Raw genomic sequence first — 13803 nt, forward strand, 5'->3', positions numbered from 1 at the left:
AATCTGCAGGTCTACTCCACATACAGTCCATTGATATCATGTGTTAGTTTCTGTCATGTTCTGCATGGCCAATATGAAGTGATTTTATGGATTTGGTTAGGCTCATTGTAGGACAGATGATTAAAAAAGGCACTAGGGATATTTTCATGATCTCAAAATATTCTAACAAGTAGGCTCTCTTTTTCAAGATACATATAACAATCCAAAAAGGGAGATCCCTGCCCGAATTGAAGAGATGCACCACATCACCACAAGACTTTCACTCTTCATATATATATATATATATATATATATATATGAATATGTTAAACAAATGTTTCTTATTTATCTCTCTCCGTCTCCCGCTCTCTCTTTCTCTAGAGTTGAAGCCTACAGCCATTCTATCCATGCAGCAACTGATGGAAAAGGGGTGCACTTTGGTACTGTTGTGATGTTGTCGCAAAAATGACATTTTTGTCATTGCTGGACCGCAGAGTGAAGGCAAAAGGGCCAACAAGCGCTAAGCATCTCTCGGGGAACTCCTTCAAGACTGTTGAAGACCATTTCAGGTGACTAGCTCTTGAAGCTCATCAAGAGAAAGCCAAGAGTGTGCAAAGCAGTAATCAAAGCAAAAGGTGGCTACTTTGAAGAACCTACAATATGACATATTTTCAGTTGTTTCACACTTTTTTGTTATGTATATAATTCCATATATAATTCCACATGTGTTAATTCATAGTTTTGATGCCTTGAGTGTGAATCTACAATTTTCATAGTCATGAAAATAAAGAAAACTGTTTGAATGAGAAGGTGTGTACTGTATATACATTCTTGAATCATTCTTGTGTCTTGTCTTGCCTCTCAACAACTTTTAAAATATTGGCTGTAATTTAGTGACTCCATACGCTGATTCCAACTTTAACTTACCTGATAATGAGCTAATTCACCTTAAGGAGGTTAATCAATATACTGTATAATTCAAGAGACTAAGACTTTTAAGGTTCTTCATTTTTTTACAATTGTTTTAAAATTGATATACATCAATTTTACAAAATTTATATTTCATTTATATTTTTTGTAAATTCATGTTTAAATTTTAAATTGTGACTCAAAGCACACTTAGTAATTCAACTCTGCTGCATTTTGAATCAGAAATCACATTTAAAAACAAATACTACTTAGATTAATAGATTGATGCTATATACAAAATAACGTGACTGCAAACTAAACCAACAGGGTACTAGAACTGCGGACCTGAAACTGCAGCCATCGCTATATCGTCCAGTACGGTAGGTGGCGCTGTCACGAAAAACTAGGGTCCTAGAAGTGCGGTCCTAGATCTGCGGTCCTGAATCTGCAGCCTCCGGTTGTGCAGGAACATACTATTGGTTTAGAGCGGATCGCGACGCAGAATCAACGGGGAAATCGCGTGGCGGCGGGACATGCTTTTACATCAGTGAACGGTGGTGTACAGATGTAACTGTGTTAAAGAAGACGTGCTGCTCAAATCTCGAAACACTCTTCATTAACTGCAAGCAGTTCTATTCGCCGCGGGAGTTTCACTCGTTCATTCTGGTGAGTGTTTACATCCATCCACAAGCGCACGTGAGCTCAGCTTTACAGAAACTCGCTGATCAGATCACAGACACAGAACAACAACACCCGGACTCTGTTTTAATAATTCTTGGGGACTTTAATAAAGGTAATCTCTCCCGTGAACTGCCAAAATACAGACAGCATGTTACATGTCCCACAAGAGACAGTAATATATTGGATCACTGTTACACTACAATAAAGGATGCATATCACTCTGTTCCACGAGCAGCTTTGGGACGTTCTGATCACCTTCTGGTTCATCTTATACCGTCCTACAGTCAGAAACTAAAATCAGCTAAACCTGTATCAAGGACAGTAAAAAGATGGACTAATGAAGCAGAGCAGGATCTACAATCTTGTTTTGACCTCACTGATTGGAGTGTTTTTGAAGCTGCTGCCACCGATCTGGATGAACTCACAGAGACCGTAACATCATATATCAGTTTCTGTGAGGATATGTGTATTCCTGCAAAGACTCAACTAATTTACAATAATGACAAACCGTGGTTCACTGCAAAACTCAGGCAGCTCCGTCAGGCCAAAGAAGATGCTTACGTGAAGGGGGACAATGTCTTGTATAAACAGGCTAAATACACACTGGAAAAAGAGATCAAAGTGGCAAAGAGGAATTATTCTGAAAAAATAAGGACTCAGTTCACTTCGAACGACTCCGCATCAGTGTGGAAAAGTCTAAAGAAGATCACCAATTACAAGACACCACCCCCCAGCACTGTAGAGAATCAACGACTGGCAGACGATCTGAACAAGTTTTACTGCAGGTTTGAAAGAACACCCATCACCTGCCCTGAACGCCTCCCCACAAAACCATTCACACCCTTCACAACTCCTGCAACCAGCCCTGAATGCCTCTCCAAACAACCGTTCACACCATTAACAGCTCCTGCAACCCATCCTGAACACCTCTCCTATCAAGCACTCTCACCATTCATACCTGCTGCATCCCCCCTCTCCCCCACACCTGCAATTCAGATCAGCGAGGTCTTCCGGAAGCAGAAAAGGAAAAAAGCACCAGGCCCAGATTGTGTTACACCAGCCTGTCTGAAATCCTGTGCTGACCAGCTGGCCCCCATCTTCACACAGATCTTCAACAGATCGCTGGAACTGTGTGAAGTCCCTTCATGCTTCAAACGCTCCACCATCATCCCCATCCCTAAGAAAACCAAAATTACAGGACTAAATGACTACAGGCCTGTGGCTCTAACATCTGTAGTCATGAAGTCATTTGAAAAACTGGTGCTGGCCCACCTGAAGGACATCACTGGGCCCTTGCTGGATCCTCTTCAGTTTGCCTACAGAGCAAACAGGTCTGTGGACGATGCAGTAAACATTGGACTGCATTATGTTCTGCAACACCTAGACAGACCGGGGACTTATGTGAGGATCCTGTTTGTGGACTTCAGCTCGGCCTTCAACACGATCATCCCAAACCTCCTCCTGCCCAAACTAAATCAGCTCTCCGTGCCCACCTACATCTGCCAGTGGATCAACAGCTTCCTGACAGATAGGCAGCAGCTAGTGAGGTTGGGAAAATACACATCCAGCACCCGTACAATCAGCACCGGAGCTCCCCAGGGCTGCGTTCTCTCCCCACTGCTCTTCTCCCTGTACACTAATGATTGCACATCTAAAGACCCTTCTGTCAAGCTCCTGAAGTTGCAGACGACACCACACTCATCGGCCTCATTCAGGATGGTGACGAGTCTGCTTACAGACAGGAGGTAAAAGAGCTGGCTGTCTGGTGCACTCTCAACAACCTGGAGCTTAACACGCTCAAAACAGTGGAGATGATCGTGGACTTCAGGAGAAACCCCCCTGCACTCCCCCCACTCACCATCATGAACAGCACTGTGACTGCAGTGGAGTCATTCAGGTTCCTGGGCACCACTATCTCTCAGGACCTGAAGTGGGACATTCACAATGACTCCATCGTGAAAAAGGCCCAGCAGAGGTTGTACTTCCTTCGCCAGTTGAGGAAGTTTAACCTGCCACAGGAGCTGCTGAAACAGTTCTACTCCACCATCATTGAATCCATCCTCTGCACTTCAGTAACTGTCTGGTTCAGCTCAGCTTCTAAATCTGACCTCAGAAGACTACAGAGGGTAGTCCGGACTGCTGAGCGAATCATTGGCACAACCCTCCCTTCTATTCAAGAACTGTACTTATTCAGAGTGAGCAAAAGGGCCAGTAAAATCACTCTGGACCCCTCACATCCAGCACACTCCCTCTTTGAACTGTTGCCATCTGGTCGACGCTACAGAGCACTGAGCACTAGAACAACCAGACACAGGACCAGTTTCTTCCCTCAGGCAATCCATCTTATGAACAGCTGATAATAACTGCGAACACACTACACTTTATATTTATATACACATACACTTTATTTATCTAACACACATACTTAGTATACACTTAAATTTTGCACATAATATACATGTACATACATAACTGCATTTTGTAATATACCTGCCTACAATTGTCAATTTGTATATTGTCATTCACTATCTACTTATTTGTATTTTTTATTCTCTTATTATGTGTTTTATGTTCTGTCGCTGTCATTATGTTGTACTGCTGAGCTTCTGTCACGAAAACAAATTCCTCGTATGTGTAAACATACCTGGCAATAAAGCTCATTCTGATTCTGATTCTGATTCTTAGTCCAACTGTTCCGCTACCAGTAATAAAACCATGGTTACTCTCAGATGCTACAGTAGATTTTACATTGTTAGAAAAGAAAAACAGGGACAAAGAATGGAGTTCATGTAATGTGCAGAAATATATTAATGATTACCACAGCTATGTTCAGATATATACAGATGCATCAAAGAATATAGACAATAGGAGTCGCTTTTATTGTTCCAGAGTTTCAGTTAGCAATAAGGAAAATGATTAGTGATGAGTTATCGCTTTATACAGGGGAAATGATTGCAATATTATTAGCAATACAGTGGATAGAGGAGATAAGACCTTTAAAATCAGTTGTTTGTTCGGACTCAAGTTCGTCATTGGTTAGCATAGTACAGTCATTCGGAAAGTAGACCAGATATTTTAATAGAAATACAGCAAACATTATACAGAATACAAATGATGGGACTTACAGTGAATGTTTTATGGGTACCTGCACATATTGGTATCCAAGGAAATGAAATGGCAGATAAGGCAGCAAAGGAAGCCTTTAAAAATAATGAAATTAACTTAAGTGTTAGTATAAGTAAGAATGAAATCAAGAGTATTATTAAGGAAAGGTTGAAGGTAAGGTGGCAAAAACAATGGGATATGGAGAAGAAAGGTCGATGGTTTTACAGAATCCAAAGGAAAGTGGGAGAGATGAGAAGTGCAGGAAAAAACAGGAGAGAGGAGATAGTAATATCAAGGATGAGATTTGGACATACAGGATTAAATGGTACACTTTATAAAATGGGTAAACATGATACGGGAAGGTGTACATTTTGTGGGCAAGAAGAAACTGTGGAACATGTTATGATATACTGTCAGAAATATGAGCTTTTACAAAATAAATCTGGAAATGAATGTTATACTTTTATTTTTCAGTATCTTAGAATAAATAATTTGTATGAGAGGATATAAAATGTCATTTTGATCCACACTCCATACCAGTTGGTGGCGGTAATACACCATTTTGTTGCTTGTCAACCGCCAATAAAACCTTAAGAAGAAGAAGAAAGAAAGAGGAAAATTTAGGAGACATAGGCTGTGTCCAAATTCAGGGTCTACATCCTTCGGAGGACTCATTTGAAGGATGTTACGTCACAGCGCCGCGACGAAGGCTGTCCAAATTCGTAGGATCCTTCAAATGCGGCCCACAAATGCGTCCTCCTTTTCCCCGAATTGGAAGGATGGGTGTGGTGGATCCTTTCGCGTCCTACCTATCCCATAATTCTTTTCGGCAGGACGAAGCGAGCGGTAGCGGAGTGGGGGAGGAGTATTATTTTTGATGTTTTTTAAAAACTGGCTTTTCAAAAATATATATTTTCAGTGGTTTTCTAGTTAGGCATTTTGTTTTAGCGTTAAGCATTTTTTTTTTTCATTTGTATGTGTAACAAGTTATATTTAAAAAAAAAAAAAAGTTTACTTTCATAAACTAGCTTCTTCCTTACTGCCTGTGTGAATATCCCCTTACACACAGCTTATTTGTTAGTGATTGAAGCTGTTTTTAACGGTTCTAAGGACGAAAGAGCAGACAGAAGTTTTTATAAAGCTCCGGGGAGAGAACAATGAGCTCTTCACCCGCTACTTGCTTAGCGCTGTCACGGTTGCTAGGCGACAGGATATGAGCAACGGGTAAGGGAGGGAACTGAAAGAAGGGTAGGCTGTCCAAATTCACAAACACCGACTTCCGGTTTTTGCGGTCGTCGGAGGACCCATCCTCCTTCAACCGGGTAGGAAGGATCCTAAGGAGGATGCAGACCCTGAATTTGGACACAGCTATAGAGGAACTGAATAAGGAAATAAATAATATTCTTTGTGATACAGCTAATGAGGTAATAGGAAAAAATAAAGGTATCAGGGTAAAAGAGGCAGTACCTTGGTGGACAGACAAATGTAGTGAAGTAATTAAAATAAGAAACAAAGCGTTAAGAAAAGTGAAAAAAAAAAAACATATTTATTTGAAGACTTAAAAGCATATAAGAGAGCCCAGACAGATGTAAGAAGAGTAATAAGGGTGAATAAAAGGAAGTATTGAAGGACTTTTTGTGATGAAATAGGTGAGAGTACAGATATAAGTGAAATGTGGAATATGATAAGAAAGATGGGAGGGATTCAAATGTATAAAGGTGTCCCAACGTTAATCAAAGATGATAAATATATTACATCTAATGAAGAAAAGGCAGAGGAGTTAGTAGAAGCTTTTGTAAAGGTTCACAGTGATAGTAACATATCAGATGATATGAGAACGTATAGAGAGCAAATCATCAATATAATGGTTCAAAGAGTCCTTGAGGGTGATGTAATTGATGAAGGGTTTACCATCTATGAGTTGAAACTACAAGGGGTCAGGCATACATCTCCAGGGAAGGACGATATATGTTATGAAATGATGAATCATCTTTCAGATGTGTCCCTGAATTTTATCTTACTACTTTTTAATAAGATGTGGGAAATAGGTAAACTTCCCTCTTCATGGAAACATGGTGTAATCGTTCCAATTGCAAAGCCTGGGAAGAATCATTCGTTAGCATCTAGTTATAGACCGATTGCATTAACATCAAATATGTGTAAATTGATGGAAAGAATGGTAATAGGCAGATTAAATTATGTTATAGAAAAGGAAAATCTTTTGTGCCCATATCAAAGCGGATTTAGAAAAGGACGAAATACTATGGATTCAGTTATATGTTTAGAATCTGAAATCAGAAAGGCAATGGTAAATAAAGAAGTATTAGTTGGAGTATTTTTTGATGTTGAAAAGGCTTACGACATGTTATGGAGAGAGGGACTTTTAATTAAATTAGAAAAGATGGGCATTAAAGGAAAAATGTATAATTGGATAATGGATTTTCTGCTAAATAGGACTATTCAAGTTAGGGTTGGGGCAAGTTATTCTAGGATTTTTTCAATTGATAATGGTACACCACAAGGAAGTGTGTGTAGTCCAGTACTGTTTTATATCATGATTAATGATATATTTTCCAAAGTTTGACAAGGTATTGGAAAATCCCTGTATGCAGATGACGGTGCACTGTGGAAACGGGGTAGAAATGTGACATATGTGGAAAGCTGTATGCAGAAAGCCATCATAGAAGTGGAAAAATGGGCTAATAACTGGAGCTTTAGAATGTCTGTTGAAAAAACAAAAGTAATATGGTTTTCTAAGAAAAAGAAATTACCAAGTACTAAACTTAAGTTATATGATAAGGTATTAGAACAGGTCTCAGAAGTTAGGTTCCTTGGGATCTGGATGGATTCTAGACTTACTTTTGCGTCACACATCAAGAAAGTGGTTGAAAAATGTAAAAAGGGAGTTAATGTTCTCAGGTGTCTTGCAGGAGTAGATTGGGGGGCAACTCGGTATTCTTTAAAGAGAATTTACTGTGCAATGATAAGGCCAATTATTGATTATGGTGGCATAGTATACAGTTCAGCAGCACCTTCCATACTAAAGTAAATGGAGTACAATCCCAAGCACTGAGAATAGCATGTGGGGCATTTAGAACATCTCCAATCTCTGCTTTGCAAGTTGAAATGGCAGAAATGCCTTTAGAAATTAGGAGAATTAAGCTGAAAATGGTGTATTGTTGCTCAGTAAAGGGACATGCAGATGCTAATCCAGTAAAAGATGTGGTAAAAGAAAGTTGGGAGCATGAATATGCGAGTTTTATTAGTTTTGGATGGAATGCTGATAAAGTTGCCAAAGATATTGGAATAGATGGTATAGTCATGAATCATACGGTAATTACACCAAGTGTACCCCCTTGGATGTACAAAATGCCTTTAGTGGATCTACAATTAAACATCATAAAGAATGAAAAGGAAAGGTGTATATCTATGAATATAGCAGTGGTAAACTATTTGAATCAAAATTATAACAATAGTGTTCAGATATTTACTGATGGGTCTAAAAATCCTCAATCTGGTTATACAGCAGCAGCAATATACACTGTGTGCAGAATTATTAGGCAAATGAGGATTTTGACCACATCATCCTCTTTATGCATGTTGTCTTACTCCAAGCTGTATAGGCTCGAAAGCCTACTACCAATTAAGCATATTAGGTGATGTGCATCTCAGTAATGAGAAGGGGTGTGGTTTAATGACATCAACACCCTATATCAGGTGTGCATAATTATTAGGCAACTTCCTTTCCTTTGGCAAAATGGGTCAAAAGAAGGACTTGACAGGCTCCGAAAAGTCAAAAATAGTGAGATATCTTGCAGAGGGATGCAGCACTCTTAAAATTGCCAAGCTTCTGAAGCGTGATCATCGAACAATCAAGCGTTTCATTCAAAATAGCCAACAGGGTCGCAAGAAGCGTGTGGAAAAACCAAGGCGCAAAATAACTGCCTGTGAACTGAGAAAAGTCAAGCGTACAGCTGCCAAGATGCCACTTGCCACCAGTTTTGCCATATTTCAGAGCTGCAACATCACTGGAGTGCCCAAAAGCACAAGGTGTGCAATACTCAGAGACATGGCCAAGGTAAGAAAGGCTGAAAAACGACCACCACTGAACAAGACACACATGCTGAAACGTCAAGACTGGGCAAAGAAATATCTCAAGACTGATTTTTCTAAGGTTTTATGGACTGATGAAATGAGAGTGAGTCTTGATGGGCCAGATGCATGGGCCCGTGGCTGGATCGGTAAAGGGCAGAGAGCTCCAGTCCGACTCAGACGCCAGCAAGGTGGAGGTGGAGTACTGGTTTGGGCTGCTATCATCAAAGATGAGCTTGTGGGGCCTTTTCGGGTTGAGGATGGAGTCAAGCTCAACTCCCAGTCCTACTGCCAGTTTCTGGAAGACACCTTCTTAAAGCAGTGTTACAGGAAGAAGTCTGCATCCTTCAAGAAAAACATGATTTTCATGCAGGACAATGCTCCATCACACGCGTCCAAGTACTCCACAGCGTGGCTGGCAAGAAAGGGTCTAAAAGAAGAAAAACTAATGACTTGGCCTCCTTGTTCACCTGATCTGAACCCCATAGAGAACCTGTGGTCCATCATGAAATGTGAGATTTACAAGGAGGGAAAACAGTACACCTCTCTGAACAGTGTCTGGGAGGCTGTGGTTGCTGCTGCACGCAATGTTGATGGTGAACAGATCAAAACACTGACAGAATCCATGGATGGCAGGCTTTTGAGTGTCCTTGCAAAGAAAGGTGGCTATATTGGTCACTGATTTGTTTTTGTTTTGTTTTTGAATGTCAGAAATGTATATTTGTGAATGTTGAGATGTTATATTGGTTTCACTGCTGAAAATAAATAATTGAAATGGGTATATATTTGTTTTTTGTTAAGTTGCCTAATAATTATGCACAGTAATAGTCACCTGCACACACAGATATCCTCCTAAAATAGCTACAACTAAAAACAAACTAAAAACTACTTCCAAAAATATTCAGCTTTGATATTAATGAGTTTTTGGAATCATTGAGAACATGGTTGTTGTTCAATAATAAAATTATTCCTCAAAAATACAACTTGCCTAATAATTCTGCACTCCCTGTATATACCTCATATTGAACAAAGTACTGTTAAAAGGCTGTCTAATGATATATCAGTATTTACAACAGAACTCATGGCAATATTCATAGCAATGATATGGGTAGAAGAATCTAATATTAAGGATACAGTCATATGCTCTGATTCATTCTCAGCTTTGTGCAGCTTAAAGAGTGGAATGTCAGATGCTAGACAAGATATCTTATACGATATATTACAGATTTTGTACAGAATAAATCCACTAGACAAAAATATATCATTTTTATGGGTACCAGCTCATGTTGGAGTTGAGGGAAATGAGATAGTGGACAAACTGGCAAAGACGGGATTAAAAAAGGATGAAGTCGACATAGAGATTCCATTAAGCAAAGCTGAAGCTAAGTGCATTGTAAGAAAAGCTGTTATAAATATCTGGCAAGACAACTGGAATAAGGAGTTAAAAGGAAGACATCTGTACAATATTCAGAATACAGTGGGGAGTGAAAGGAGAAAATATGGATCCAGAAGAGATGATACAGTTATCTCGAGGATAGCCATTGGGCACACCAGATTAAATTATTATTTACACATGTTAGGTAAAAGTGAGACAGATGGGTGCATCCATTGTGGGGTGGCAGAAACAGTGGAGCATGTGCTTGTTCAATGTTAAGCATATAATGAGGAACGAGCTCAACTTGTGGAAGATCTAAAGGAACTGAAAGTTCAGCTAGCAATAAAAGATTTATTTCAGAGTGCACAGATACAACCAAAAGTGTACCCTATTTTATTTAAATATTTGAGAGATACACGGTTGATAAACAGAATTTAAGGTTACACAAATAATGTTTTTTTTATTTTTTTTTATTACTAGATAGTAGTTTTCCATTCCATCACCCTAGGTATTCACACTCCATCCCAGTAGGTGGCGGAAATACACCAAAAGCTGGTTTGCCAACCGCCAATAAACAATAAAGAAGAAGAAGAAGAAGAAGAGAGAAAGAGGAAGAAAGAAACCCGCTAGATTGTCCCAAGTATAGGTCTCTGCGGAACAAAAAGGGGGCGTTTCCCCTTTTAGGGGTGTTTTCATACAAGAATTAGGCGTTTTTAACAATCCAATCAAAAAAGTACGGAAGCCCTGAAAGCCACACATCATTATTTTTTTCTTTCGCGTTTTTCCGATCAATGATTTATGTAAAAATAAAGAAACAAAAACGAATGCTGCATGTCATTTTTTCTTAAGTGCCTAAGTGCAGACGCATTGAAACATTTTACTCAATGATACAACATTTAATTTACGAATACTTAGCTTAAAGGAAATGTGTGAGATAATTTTAAGCCAAGTCAAACCTCAAATGAGTAACCGCTGAAAGGGAACTACGTTTCAGTATTATTGTACTTTAGTCAGACAAATAAAACGTAAAAGGCTTTAAACCATTTACTGTGACAACATTACAAATAAATAAATATCATTCAGCATAGTCTATTCAAAGAAAACTATTATCTTTAATTATTTATAACCATTTTTGGTCCATCATGTTTTAACAGTATATTGTTGCGCTTAAAAATATTTAAAGAGCACAGAAAATGAGCAAAAGATGTATTTAATATTTTATTTACAAACAAATGTCAAATTGTATTTCCTTAGTGTAAACATTTTTCATAAAAGCTATAAAAGTGTGACATGACTGCACTTATCAACATATGAGCACCATTAAAGCCTAAAATACCTTTAAATACCTTCCTGCGGAACAATTTAGACAGCATTTTACATTTGGTGTTTACTCAAGTTATTTATAATTAACGCTGTTATTATTATTATTATATATTAATATTATCATATATTATTATATATTAGTATTATTATATATAATTTTTCCCTCAACATATACAAATATAGAAGCAAATGTTGCATTTGCATTTGAACTTGCCATATTTTTACAGAATAAGCTTTATATGCATTACTGATATTTAGCTGACCTTGTGAAATTGATTATAAAGAAAATGTTGACCTGAAATGATGACTCCAAAAACTTTAAACAGTAGGATAATTTTATTGACCACATAGCCACAAACTTATAACACTTAACACAAATAATTATTTTAAATGCAATATTCTTAGTTGAGTGTAATAAAAACAAACTAAAAAGTATATAAATTAATATTCAAGAAATAAAAACCTGTTAGTATCACTTTATTGATTGCATAGCTACAAAACTAAACTAATTCGTATTTTAAGAAAAATATTTTCTAAAAGGCGAGTGATAACAAAAGAAAAATTTGAATCTAATCTGAAACATTAAATGTTTTCTCCAGCCTATGCTCCAGCCTCATAAAAACAGTCGCTTCCACAATATCCCTCGAAGTCATCAGAGGAGTAAAACCCCTGCAACACGCCTCTTTGTCCTCTCCCTCTGTAGCCTGCTCCATAATGCTTGTACAAACTGTCACACTGAAGGCATCTGGATATTGAGTAAGGAATCCTGTACAGGGATCTGAAGTTCTCACTAAATGCCTTCCAGTTCACCACACCTGATAAATGTATATTAAAAAATAATTCAGCTGATCTCATTCACAGGCAACTGCCTTTAAAGTGCAACAATGTACTGGCCACTGTTACATGTCAATTGTGAAAGAAACAAACAGAGCTTCCATTTACCTAACAATGATATCAAGAAAAATGGGAAGGGTAATAAGACAAAACCTACTGTCCAACCACCGAAAGTGAGCCTCTCGCAGGAAACTTTCCATGCACACAATGTTGTTGAAGCAACTGCATGTAAGGGCAAGGGTGCGGATTGCAACATCACCATCATGAACAACAACTTCCAGCAAGATTGCTCGAAGAACTACCAGAGGAAGCTGTGGAGGAACAAAAGTTGTGGTTATAATAATCCAACTGCAGTTTAGAGATCGAATAAAATGGCAAATACATGCCTGCTTTATGTTCAGGGGTGTGTCACTGGTTGCAACTACAAGGAAGAGACAATAGAACAGCAATAATTTGGGGAAAACAAACAAATAAAAAACATTTGTAATCAATAATGGAGCCCCTCAAACAAAGTAAACAATACCAGTGTCTTGTCTCTTGTCAGCCCCGATTCGCCTCTTTTTTCTTTGCTGGCTTTTTGTGAATGATCTTGATGAATTTGTGACATAAAAATACATTATTAAATATCAAGACAAATAGCGAACAATATCAAGATTGACTGCATGCAGGTAAGACCAATTTAAAATATCACCAATTGTAAATACATTTCGCCATCCAAAGGGATAAATACCAGGGGGAAAATGCATACCTTGGTGGGAACAGCTCCAGCAAAAGGGCAGACCACCATCTTCTAATACTTGGCATGTCTGACTATAGTTTGGAAAAAAAACAAGTTTATCAAAACAAATAAATTGCAAACTTACAGAATATATTTTAATATGGTTGGTAAACCCACCTCTGAGAAGTCAAACGTTCCACCCAGGGTAATATAGAAAGCATACTGTAACATGAATGACGTATTAATTACTGCACATGTGGGCTAAATTCTTACATGACATCTGGAGAACCAAAATAACTATTACTCCTACCATTAGTGTAAAGACTCCACAGCTACAAGACAACTCTTGTCGAGGAACATCCTAGACATAGGTATAAATGTGTGTACAATACAATGTGTAAATTAAGGATTTGTAACCACAAAACAATCTGAAATAATTTCTTTATTCTAAAGCCTTTATCACTAAAGACACTATACACTATATTACCTTTAATGCAAAATACAACATACCTCAAGGTCCTCAGAGAAGAACTCAGTCCATGGCCCAGGACAGAGGCTGAGAGCAATTTCTCTGTCAAAACACATTTGAAAAAAAAAAAAAAAGTTAAGATTTTCCTACATGCAGCTAAACAGTAAACAGGGTTTTAAAGAACTACCCCGCAAAACTAAATTTGATAGGGAGAATTTTTTTAAAAACAGAAATAGAAGTAAAGGCAGGTTTAACGGGAACTGTCCAACCTTTACTTTTTCCACGGCTTTCTTCTCATTGCAAATATGCACAACATTT

At 38.2% G+C, this 13803-nt stretch overlaps 1 protein-coding gene and 1 long non-coding RNA gene across 2 annotated transcripts in view; one reads left to right on the plus strand and one right to left on the minus strand.

The window, feature by feature from the left end:
• Positions 1 to 13803, plus strand: part of LOC113092898 (uncharacterized) — a 50248-nt gene that overhangs the window by 13007 nt on the left and 23438 nt on the right. The gene's annotated exons all lie outside the window — the stretch shown is intronic.
• On the minus strand, positions 12702 to 13283 carry LOC113092899 (uncharacterized). The gene is made up of 3 exons (XR_003287651.1): positions 13194 to 13283; positions 13047 to 13108; positions 12702 to 12886 (listed from the first exon to the last, which is right to left on the minus strand). It is a non-coding gene; the product is annotated as an uncharacterized LOC113092899 (long non-coding RNA).

Source organism: Carassius auratus, unplaced genomic scaffold (genome assembly GCF_003368295.1).
Source record: "Carassius auratus strain Wakin unplaced genomic scaffold, ASM336829v1 scaf_tig00214737, whole genome shotgun sequence".
NCBI lineage: Eukaryota > Metazoa > Chordata > Actinopteri > Cypriniformes > Cyprinidae > Carassius > Carassius auratus.